This window comes from Pinus tabuliformis, chromosome 4_2 (genome assembly GCF_031772625.1).
Source record: "Pinus tabuliformis cultivar Carrire ecotype Pingquan chromosome 4_2, CPIR1, whole genome shotgun sequence".
Taxonomy (NCBI): Eukaryota; Viridiplantae; Streptophyta; class Pinopsida; order Pinales; family Pinaceae; genus Pinus; species Pinus tabuliformis.
Window position 1 is genome coordinate 606,850,466 of NC_142304.1, and position 10,839 is coordinate 606,861,304.

The following is a 10,839-nucleotide window of genomic DNA, read 5'->3' on the forward strand; positions in this document are numbered from 1 at the left end:
TAATTATTCTTCTTCATCATTATCATACTCAAACATATATCTATATCTATATTTTCTTCTTCTTCATACTCAAATGCATATTAAAAAATATAATTATTTATAATCATTTGAGTTAAAAAACCTCATCATATATTAATAATATTAATAAGTGAGTCTCAAAAATTAAAAGACCCCATCATATATTAATAAGTGAGTCTACCATAATATAAATACAACAAATTAGGTCACCATCTTTAACATACTCAAATTGATATCATCATCATAATAAAAAAATTATATACATTAAAAAAAATTATAAAATATATCATATCATCACTGCTTAATACACATTAAAAACATCATCACTACTTAATACATATTAAAAAAATATTATTTATAACTAACACCAAAATGCATTAAAATCTTATATCCAAACTTATTGAACACTTTTTTTTTTGCTAATGCAAGAGTCGTGCCTTCAATTCATTAATAAAGTACAAAATATACAACAAACCACAAGGAGTTGTGGACCAAGGAGGAGACCCCCAAACCCGACAGTGAATGAGCCCAAGGCCAAATCCCCCACCTGGAAAACCCTACATCTAAATTTTTTAAAAGTCAAAAAACGAAGAAGAAGCCTGCAGCGGAGCCAAAATAACAAGCCTTCCGCCTGAGACCAAAACCTCCCGACAAGAAGAGGAGCAAAAACTCTAACCGCTAACTCCCAAACATGCTGCCTTAAAAGTCACTGTTGTTGAAGAACCCACCGACCCAATCCGACAACAGAGGACTAACACGCCCAATAGAACAGTGGAAACTTTCCCGCCAATCCATCCAACTTGCACGATCAATCGGAGCCGTCGATTCGCCTCTCTTGATCCAACGGCAGAGGTTCATATCGCGACAGCCAAAATGCTGAACTTTAGCTTACGATGAGGGTGGTATTTTGGCCGACCCCACCGCCATGTGTAATCTACTGTATGGGATTGCTTCCAAAACAGAAATACCACTTACCGCTAGCGAGGCCCACGATCGCCGGAAAACAGCCCCCACGATCACCGGAAAACAACCCCCAACCTAGTATAACGTTCACGGGCGGATAACCCATGGTAATACGGCCGCCAAATGCTCCCGTGGACCCACCAACTAGCTTGATCCATATGCACCGTTGATCCTCTGCGTGAAATCATACAGTTGAGGAACATATCGCTCTAATCAACCTCGCCGAACATTAGCGTGCGATCAGAGCAGTATTTCCTCCGCCCCTCTACCACGTGGTGTTCACTGAATGGGTTCGCTGCAAAATAGGGAAAACTACTTCCCACTCACGAGGCTTGCGATCATCCCCAAACCGCCCAAGCCGTGGTATTCCAAACAAAGGCAAAAGAGTCAGGGTTTCGAGGACACCACGGGATCTCTGCATCCAATCGCCCGCGCTATCTGCTTTACCTGTGCTAATGTGAGGGGAGGCATCCGCCAGCCTACCTGAAACCCAGAGAAATAAAACTCCCACTTTACCACCACTAATGATCTGTTTGATCGAATTGCTCCAAACAGCAAAGGTCCTCCGATCAACATCATGCACAAGCATAACACTCGTTGGGTAATCAAACATGTACACTCCACTGATCATGACGTTTCTGAGTCATCTATGTTCTCCTCCATGGCCCTGCTCCGAAACACCAACCAATCTTCCTTAGCCTGATCGTGGCACTTCGCTTTTAACCTATTCAGAGGGATATCTTGCCATTTCATTGCAAACCTATTTTCTGTGCAGTTCACTCCTTGATTGGCCAGAAGATCTGCCAGTTTATTGGCCGATCTACATACATGTTTAAAATTAACTGTACGGAGGCACAGAAGGTGGTTGTGGATCCGTTGAAAGATCTGAATTAGCCTCCAGTTCCTAGAGGCCTTTTCCGGCGCCGTACCCCAACTGATTCTCTTGACCGAGTTAATGATTAGCTCAAAATCAGCTTCCACAATCACATTGTGTCGATTATCCTGAATCATGAATTCTAAACAATGCTCCATAGCCATAACTTATGCCACGTTATTGGTGGCTCTCCCAAGGTGACCGTGGAAAATGAATAGAATATCTCCTCTTTCATCTCTTAAAACCCCTCCATGACCAGCAGTACCCGGGTTCCCCTTTGAGGCTCCATCAATATTAAATTTTATAAAACCCTTGGGGGGTGGGTGCCAAAAATCAAGCTCAGAGTCTCTAATGAGAGTCTTCCTTTCCAAGCCCTAAGTAACGAGACCCTGCAACCCTAGCTGCTAGAGAATCCTCAAATCTGGAACCGAAGGAGGATTCTTAGGGAGATTATGGACTATAGTGCCCACAGTCTCCTGAAGTTATTTTAAGATTTGATCCAAAAGGTGAAGGGCTGGTTTTTTTTACGTCCTTGAAGGTTCTGTTGTTCCTTTCTTTCCAAATATTCCAGATAATGAAGCTTGGCGTAAGAGCCCAAGCTGAATCTAGGACTTCATTATTCGAAAAATTACTTCTCCACTTGTTAAGGGTATTGATGATGCTTTCTGTATCTCTATCAGACTGTTGGAAAATGGAGGCAAAAGAATCCCACAACCTGGAGGTAAAGGTGCAGTTGTTGAGGAGGTGCTCCATAGTTTCTTCTTGAGCTTCACAAAGCTGGCATCTGGAGGGCCCCAAAACTCCCCTCTTCCGGATGTTGTCCCAAGTCAAAATCTTCCTATGTTGGACCAACCACATGAAAAGTTTAATTTTCATCCAACCTTGATGCCTCCAAAGTCTTTGCCATGCTGCGTTCTGAGCCTGGGAGGCCAAGCCAAGGAGAATAATTTTAGTTTCCTTGAGATTAAAGGTACCCTCATTGTTGTTGCCCCATCTCAGCTGGTCATTCCCTTCTGACACTAAAATTTTCCTTCGATCTAACTCTTGCACTAGCATCTCAGCTCTATCTTTTGAGGGGTTGTCATTCCTAAAATCAAATTTGCTCCATTTTCTCGATTTTCCTGTACTGTTGGTTTGGTCCCAGAAATCCTTGACCTTGTATAATCCTTTAGCGTCCGTCTTTGCCTTAAGATCCTTCAATTCCTCTCTCAAATGAATGGGTTCTTGTTGCCATCTATCTTCCTAGAACAGAGCTAAGTCTCCCTCTCTTATTTCCCAGAAGCCATTGTCCTGGACCAGTCTTATATTATCCCAGGCCTTGTTCCAAATGTGAGATCCCTTAATATTTCCATCCATTCTAATATGCTCATTACTGTGCCATAAGCTGGCATATTTTTCCTTCCAAATTATAGCCCACTAAGCCTTTAGTTCTTTTATCCAGCGCCACCATAACTTAGCCCTTAAAGCTTTGGTTAAAATTTCAAGATCATCCAAGCCAAGACCCCCTTGTTTTTTGGGTTTACATATTTTTTCCCAAGCTACCAAGGCCCATTTCTTCTTTTCTTCCCCCTTGCCCCAGAGAAAATCTCTTTGTATGGTTCTGGATATCTGCAAGACTCCTTTAGGCGCCTGGAGAACGGAAAGCATGAAAAATGGGATTGATTGTAGAACAGCCTTCATGAGCACCAACCTGCCAGCCAAGTTTAAGGTCCTCATAGTCCATTTCCTACAAACTTATTGAACACTTATTCACACTTAAACGCACATTTACGAATAAGAAATTACCTTTAAAAACTTATCCAGATTTACTTAATGCATTAAAAACTTAAACTTAAAAACCTACATAGATTGAAATTTATAGCAAGACCTCTTAAACTTATATTAAATTTATATTTTTCGAACACCTTTACGTATAAAATATATATATGATTTTTTTATAGGTTTGATTAAATTTTTTATTACTTGGATTCATAAAGGCTTACCAACATGTTTTTTTTTTTTTTTTTTGTCAATTATACTATCATTGATCGCTCATGTCTAATGCATTAAACACTTACAACATAAAAATTTAAATATATTAAATTTATAAAGATTTAAACGCATTAGAAACTAAAATTTATACGAATTTGAACTTTAATAAAATTATACATTTAAGTTATAATTAACTTGTACATATTTACATTTTGTTCAAACTTATATCTTAAAAATTGTTAGGTCTGTGTTATATTCTTTGCACAACTAGTCACACGTGCCGGGGTCATATGGGGGGCAATAGTCCCCCTGTTCGTTCGGTCGGGCACAACAATGGGGTCACAAAGCGGGTGCAACCCCTCTGTCGGGGGTTTTTGGGGGATCGCCTTATACGGTGTCTGAGGCAGTTCCCCAGGAATTTTTTTTCGGACCCTACATTAATGGGGGCGGACATACCTATGGTTTTGTACATGGGTTTCGCACATGGTTTTGGGAATGATGGATTTCTACCCATGGTATTTTGTAGATTCGATCAAGCAAACTACGGTTATATTATAATCCAGGGTTAATGGATTGGGGTTAATGAATGCTTCAGCATGTATATATATGTATTGTAACATTGAAAAGAACATAATAAAAAATCAATCTGAAATGAATGCTTCAGCATGTATATATATGTATTGTAACATTGAACATAATAAAAAATCAATCTGATAGTCCCGGTTTTGGGATCCAGGGAAAACTCTCTATTTATTTATTTTGTGCTTCTTGCCATTGTATATTTTTGAGGAGAAAATATCTATTTATTTATTTTGTACTTCTTACCATGGTATATTTTTATTTTTTTAAAATTCATTTGCAAATAATTTTTGTATAAAGTTAAAACCTAGAAAAACTAACCCATTTATCATAAAAATGATATCTTCATCTTAAAAATGAAAAACTAAAATAACTTATATGAATTTGTAATTTTAAGAGATTATTAACTTGCAAGGAAAAGAAAAACGCAGAGAAATCGTTATTGCAGCGTTGAGATTATTAACTTGGAAGGAAAAGAAAAACGCGGAGAAATCGTTATTGCAGCGTTGACTATATTTTTATATACTATTTATTACATCATAAGAAAATTTACATCACATGAAGCACTCTGGCCAATAATTCGATGCAGTTTAAAATTTACAGGTCACCAACAATTTATTTGGCTACAAAAATTGGTTGTTGCAAATGATAGGGATTTTGTTGCCAATAATTTATATCACAAACAGCAGCAAGAGGAGTTTCACCTGCCCAACTTTAGGCAGCTTATTCCTTTCAAAGATTTACTCTATATATGATTAATTATAAATACACAAACCAAATCCCACATGAACTTTGATAAGAAAGTACCAAAACCTCTTTCATAATATGAACTTGTACAGTTATATAAATCAAATGGTTTAATAAATACACATAGTAATCAAAATATTTGTTATTCTTAATATTTATGTCATTAAATTTTTAATATTTAATAAAGGTATATAGTCATTAAAATATTTATTTGCTTTCTTAATATTTATGTGTTATTTGTAATTGTGAGAATTTGTAGTGTTTAAACAAAAGTAAATATTAAAAATATTTAAATACATCAATCATTAGTTGAAGATAGAAATTCTATCTTAACCACACAATCACTTAATTGAGTAAGTCTTTCAATCAAACATTAATCTAGGAATCATTTAAACAACTTCTAAAGAATATAAAACAAGATCTTTTACTTGGAAACCATCACAACTAAGACAAGTAGGAAAAGTCTAGTTGTGGTCATGATGTTTACAAACATAAAAAAAAAAAAATATGATGAAGTCCGTATAAAGGAACAACCGTCCAAAGGAATGCATGGGTTCCCAAGTGCTGCAACTGCTAGTGGTTTTGTTAATCATTATAACTGCATACTTCTCCATCATTATCAGTTTGAAGTCTTTTAGGCTACTAACTCCATCAAGTTGTCTCATAATCCTCGTTTGGAGTTCCATTGGTAAAGGTGTAGTCGTCAATCATTATCCCTATATACTTCTCAATCATTATCAATTTGAAATATTTTAGGCTACTAACTCCATCAAGTTGTCTCATAATCCTCATTTGGAGTTCCACTAGTAAAGGTGTAGTCGGCAAGTTGGAGTTCCACTCTCAAATTCCCAAATCTCGTGAATTCAATCACTCAACAACATCCCAAGTTTCACATAACCTCACCAAAAGACCACTCTCATGTCTTCAACAAATAAATTATCCTTCTCTAGATTCACAACTACCAAACTAATTCGACAACCATCCATACTACTTGATTCCTTTTATAAATCCTTTAGACCATTAAACTAATTTTCTAACCTTGGTATCAATCAAATGAAGTGAACAATAAAGTGTGGCCTCTAAATAACCCTCATAATGCAACCCAACTTAGAATCAATTCATATAACTTGATTTGAGAGTTCCACTTAGGCCATAGACAATTCAATAAATAAAGCTATTGCGGCTGACAGTTCAAAAAAATTGCAGAGACACTCGAAAACATTACGCCTTTCCATGCAGGAGGGTGCAACTTCTCTACCTTTTCTTTCTTCTTAGCTTCCAAGCTCCTATAGAAAGAGACCCTTACTTGTAAATACCAATCTTTTCTATGCACAAGCTACCACAGATCCGCCCTAGAACGAACTCAACAATGCTGGCCTGAGACTAGTCTTCCACACAGGTCTTCCAACACTTGAGTGATGATCATGCATGGCATCATTGGCAGTGCCTCCACACAAACTTTGGCAGCCTTGGCCTCCTCCACTACAAAAAAGTTACATAAACACATGTAATGATTAAAAAAAGTAACACACACTTAGTTCATGATCCGGCAAGATTGTTGCTGCAAGGTGCTCCACAACACAACACTTCATGTGGTTGCCATTGCGACACACCCACTGTAATGCCCTGCGGTTGTTGCGACGAGCGGGTGCGCCCACCGAGCGAGTCGACGAGCTCACATGGGCAAGACACGGGTGCAGGTCGACTTGACGAGTTAGGCAATGCGAAGTGTGGACGAGGCAAAGTATGGTTGTGGACTTATAATGGGCAAGTGGGTAGCTCGAACCCATGAGCCGACTTGAGCCATAGGCGAAAAGTCACAATGGTAGGGCGGACACCCACGTTTCAGGTGGGCCAACATTGCAACAAAATAAACCAACGAAGTGTTGGTGGGTCGGCCAAATGCATGAGCGGTGAGAGCGACCGTATATATAACCAATGCAACGAGTTGGGAAGGGATCAACGAAAGTGCAAGGTACATTTGCGGTAGATTGTGGTTAGGCGAAGATTGTGGGTTGTATGAGCTGGCACGACGGGCACATTCAAGTGCAAACAACGAAGGTGTTCGGGTGGGGCGACACGGGTAGGTGTGCGCCCGCAGAACAACCAACCGGTGGGTTGAATGCAGAGCACGACCTGCAGGTGGGGAGCGACCGGCGAGGAAGTAAAACGAAACGTGTGGACTGTAAAGTGGTACGATCAACATGTGGAGGGCACCCGGGTTGGGTGAGCCAGTAGCACGCGGTGGTACGCCCAACTTGGGCAAACGACACAGTCATTCGAAACATTGTAAAAGCCGGTTGAGTTTATCTCCTGGTGAACTTGTAAATTATGAAGTTATAATAAAAGATTATTATCTTACATATGGTTAAGTATTTCTCTGTTGTTGAATGTTATATTAATGGTTTCCGCACATTAATATTAATGGCTAAAAGAATGAATGTTAAGGCGTAGTTCGGGAAATAGTTAAAGATGAATAATGTTAACTATTTGGCAGGTGCCGCACGAAAGCAAATTTATGAAAAAAGAATTGGGGGTGTGACAAGTGGTATCAAAGCGAATTGTAGAGACCAGGAAAATATGCAGGGAATAGCTATGGAGAAATCATGGATTCACAGTCTGGGTTTCATAGACTTGGTGGTTCATGGCAAGACCATCCAAGCTCTAGTGGACAGGGGGGCCACTCATAAATTTATGACGACACAGTTAGCAAGAGAAGTCGGACTGATGATCTTCCCATTAAATGTAGAATTCAAGGCAGTGAACTCAAGAGCTAAAGTGACGGGTTTGGCACACGAAGTGCCTATACAGATTAAAGACTGGCAAGGTCAGTTGGACTTCACAGTGATGGAGATGAACGATTTTGACATGATATTGGGGCAGGATTTCTTGAAGGGAAATAAAGCAATTATTGTCCCCTTCTGTGATGAGGTGATGCTGGTTGGAAAATCACAGACTTGGACTTTGCCTACTCATAAGCAAAGGAAGGAAGTCAAGGTGCAGCATGTTTCTGCACTAAGTTTGGAGAAGGCTATGCAGGAGTCAGACGTGGAGACATATGCGGCTGTATTCAAAGGAGTCGAAGACGATGATGGAGTAGGGACGCCTGTTCCAACTGAGATTTCTGAGATGCTGACTGAGTATGTAGATTTGATGCCCGATGAGCTACCAAAGAAGCTTCCACCAAGGCATGCAGTGGACCATAGCATTGAGCTTGAGCCAGGAAGCAACCTCCAGCTAAAGAACCTTATTGGTTGTGAGTACCTGAGTTGGAAGAGTTGAAACAATAGTTAAAGGAGTTAACTGATGCAGGTTTAATCAGAACTTCAAGGTCCCCCTATGGAGCTCCAATATTGTTCGAGCGAAAGAAAGATACGAATGAACTACGAATGTGTTGTGATTATCGTGCTCTCAACAAGCATACAATAAAGAACAGGTATCCTTTGCCATTGGCTATAGATTGCTTCAATAAGCTTGTGAAAGCCCAAGTGTTTTCCAAGCTAGATTTGAGGCACGGGTATTATCAGGTGTGGATAGCTGAAGGAGACGAAAAGAATACCGCGATAGTAACAAGGTATGGAATTTTTGAATTCCTTATTATGCCATTCGGGTTGTGCAATGCTCCTGCTACATTTTTCACTTTGATGAATGATGTTCTACATCCATACTTGGATTCGTTCGTAGTAGTATACTTGGAAGATATAATGGTGTACAGTGATAACATGGAGGATCATAAGAAGCACTTGGCATTGGTGTTTGAGGCACTGAAGAAGAATCAGTTGTACTTGAAGAATTCTAAGTGTATGTTTGCTCAGATCGAGATTCCGTTCCTTGGACACATAGTGGGTCAAGGGTACATACGGATGGAGCGAAACAAGGTGAAGGCGATCGAGGACTAGGTTGAACCGAATAATGTCCATGATATGAGGGTGTTTTGGGCATGACCAACTACCAACAGAAGTTTGTAGAGGGGTACTCCAAGGTGACATCATCACTGACAGACCTACTAAAGAAAGACAAGAGATGGAGTTGGACAGACAAATGTTAGATGGAATTTGATTATTTGAAGAAGAGGACGGTTACAGCACTGATATTGAAGTTTCTGAACTTCAAGCGACCATTTGAGGTACACACAAATGCTTCAGATTTTTCCATAGGAGGGGTTCTTATGCAGGATGGGCATCTAGTGGTGTATGAGAGTCGGAAGTTGTAGGATAGAGAACGGAGGTATCCGGTCCATGAGAAGGAGATGACTACGATCATTCACTATTTACAGGTATGGAGGCATTACTTCATTGGGAAACCTTTTTTTGTCAAGACGAACAAAGTTGCAGCAAGTTATTTTGCATCACAACCAAAGCTATCAGCGAAGCAAGCTCGTTCATAGGACTTCTTGGTAGAGTTTGACATGACTATTGAGTATAGGCTGGGGAGACTCAATGCAGTAGCAGATGCCCTTAGCAGGAAGGTACAACTAGCAGCATTGGAGGAAGGTGAAGACCGGGCAGCACGAAGTAGGAGTCGAGTACAGATGACAGAAGAGATGCAAAATAAGCTCAAGGAAAGTGTTGAGATTGATACTTAGGTGTAGAATATAGTGAAGCAGATAGAGGGGAAGACACAAAAGTTCTTTCTCCGAGACGGATTCTTGTTCTTTGGAAACTAACTCTATGTTCCAAAGTCATCAGGACTCAGGAGGCACCTTTTAAAGGAGTACCACGATTCTCCTTGGGCTAGCCACCCAGGGCAACGTCGTTCTTTGGCATTGTTGGAGAGAAGATTCTTTTGGGAAAAGATGCAAGACAATGTGGAGGAGTATGTACATACGTGCATCATTTGTCAGTAAGACAAATCAGATACTCAAAGGCAAGGAGGTCTGTTGCAGCCTTTACCGATTCTTGAGAGACCATGGATGAGTGTCTCGATGGACTTCATCACTCAGTTACCGCAAGTACAGGGGTATAATGGAATCATGGTCGTGGTTGATCATTTTTCCAAGTATGTTGTCTTTGTTCCAACAAAGATTCCTTGTGGAGTCAAGAAGACTACAGAGTTGTTCTTCAAGAACATAGTGAAGTATTGGGGAATGCCGTTGAGCATCGTATCGGACCGAGATCCGCGATTTACAGGTAGATTTTGGACCACATTGTTTAAGCTAGTTAGGACAGATTTGTTGATGAGTTCGAGTTACCATCCGCAGACAGATGGACAGACCAAGAGGATCAATGCATTGATGGAGGATTACTTGAGACATTATGTGACGGCTAATCAGAAGAATTGGCCTGAACTCTTGGATGTAGCTCAGTTCAACTACAACATACAAAAGAGTTATGCGACAGGGTACAGTCCATTTGAGTTGGTGAATGGACAGATGCTAGTCACACCGCATACCGTAGTGACGGGAGGTTTGCTGAGAAGTCCTCATGGGAAGAAGTTCATGAAGGCTTGGGAAGAAACCTTGGAGTTGGCACGGTTGCGCTTGCATGAAGCTACAAGGAGAATGAAGAAATGGGCAGATAAGGATAGACGAGATGCACACTTCAGTGTGGGAGACATGGTGTTCCTCAAGATTACCGGAGATCAGTTTCAACCACCTAAGGGGACTGCGAGATCGTTGACAAGGAAGTATGAGGGGCCATTCTGAGTTAAGAAGCGAGTGGGGGAGGTTGCCTATGAGTTGGAGCTTC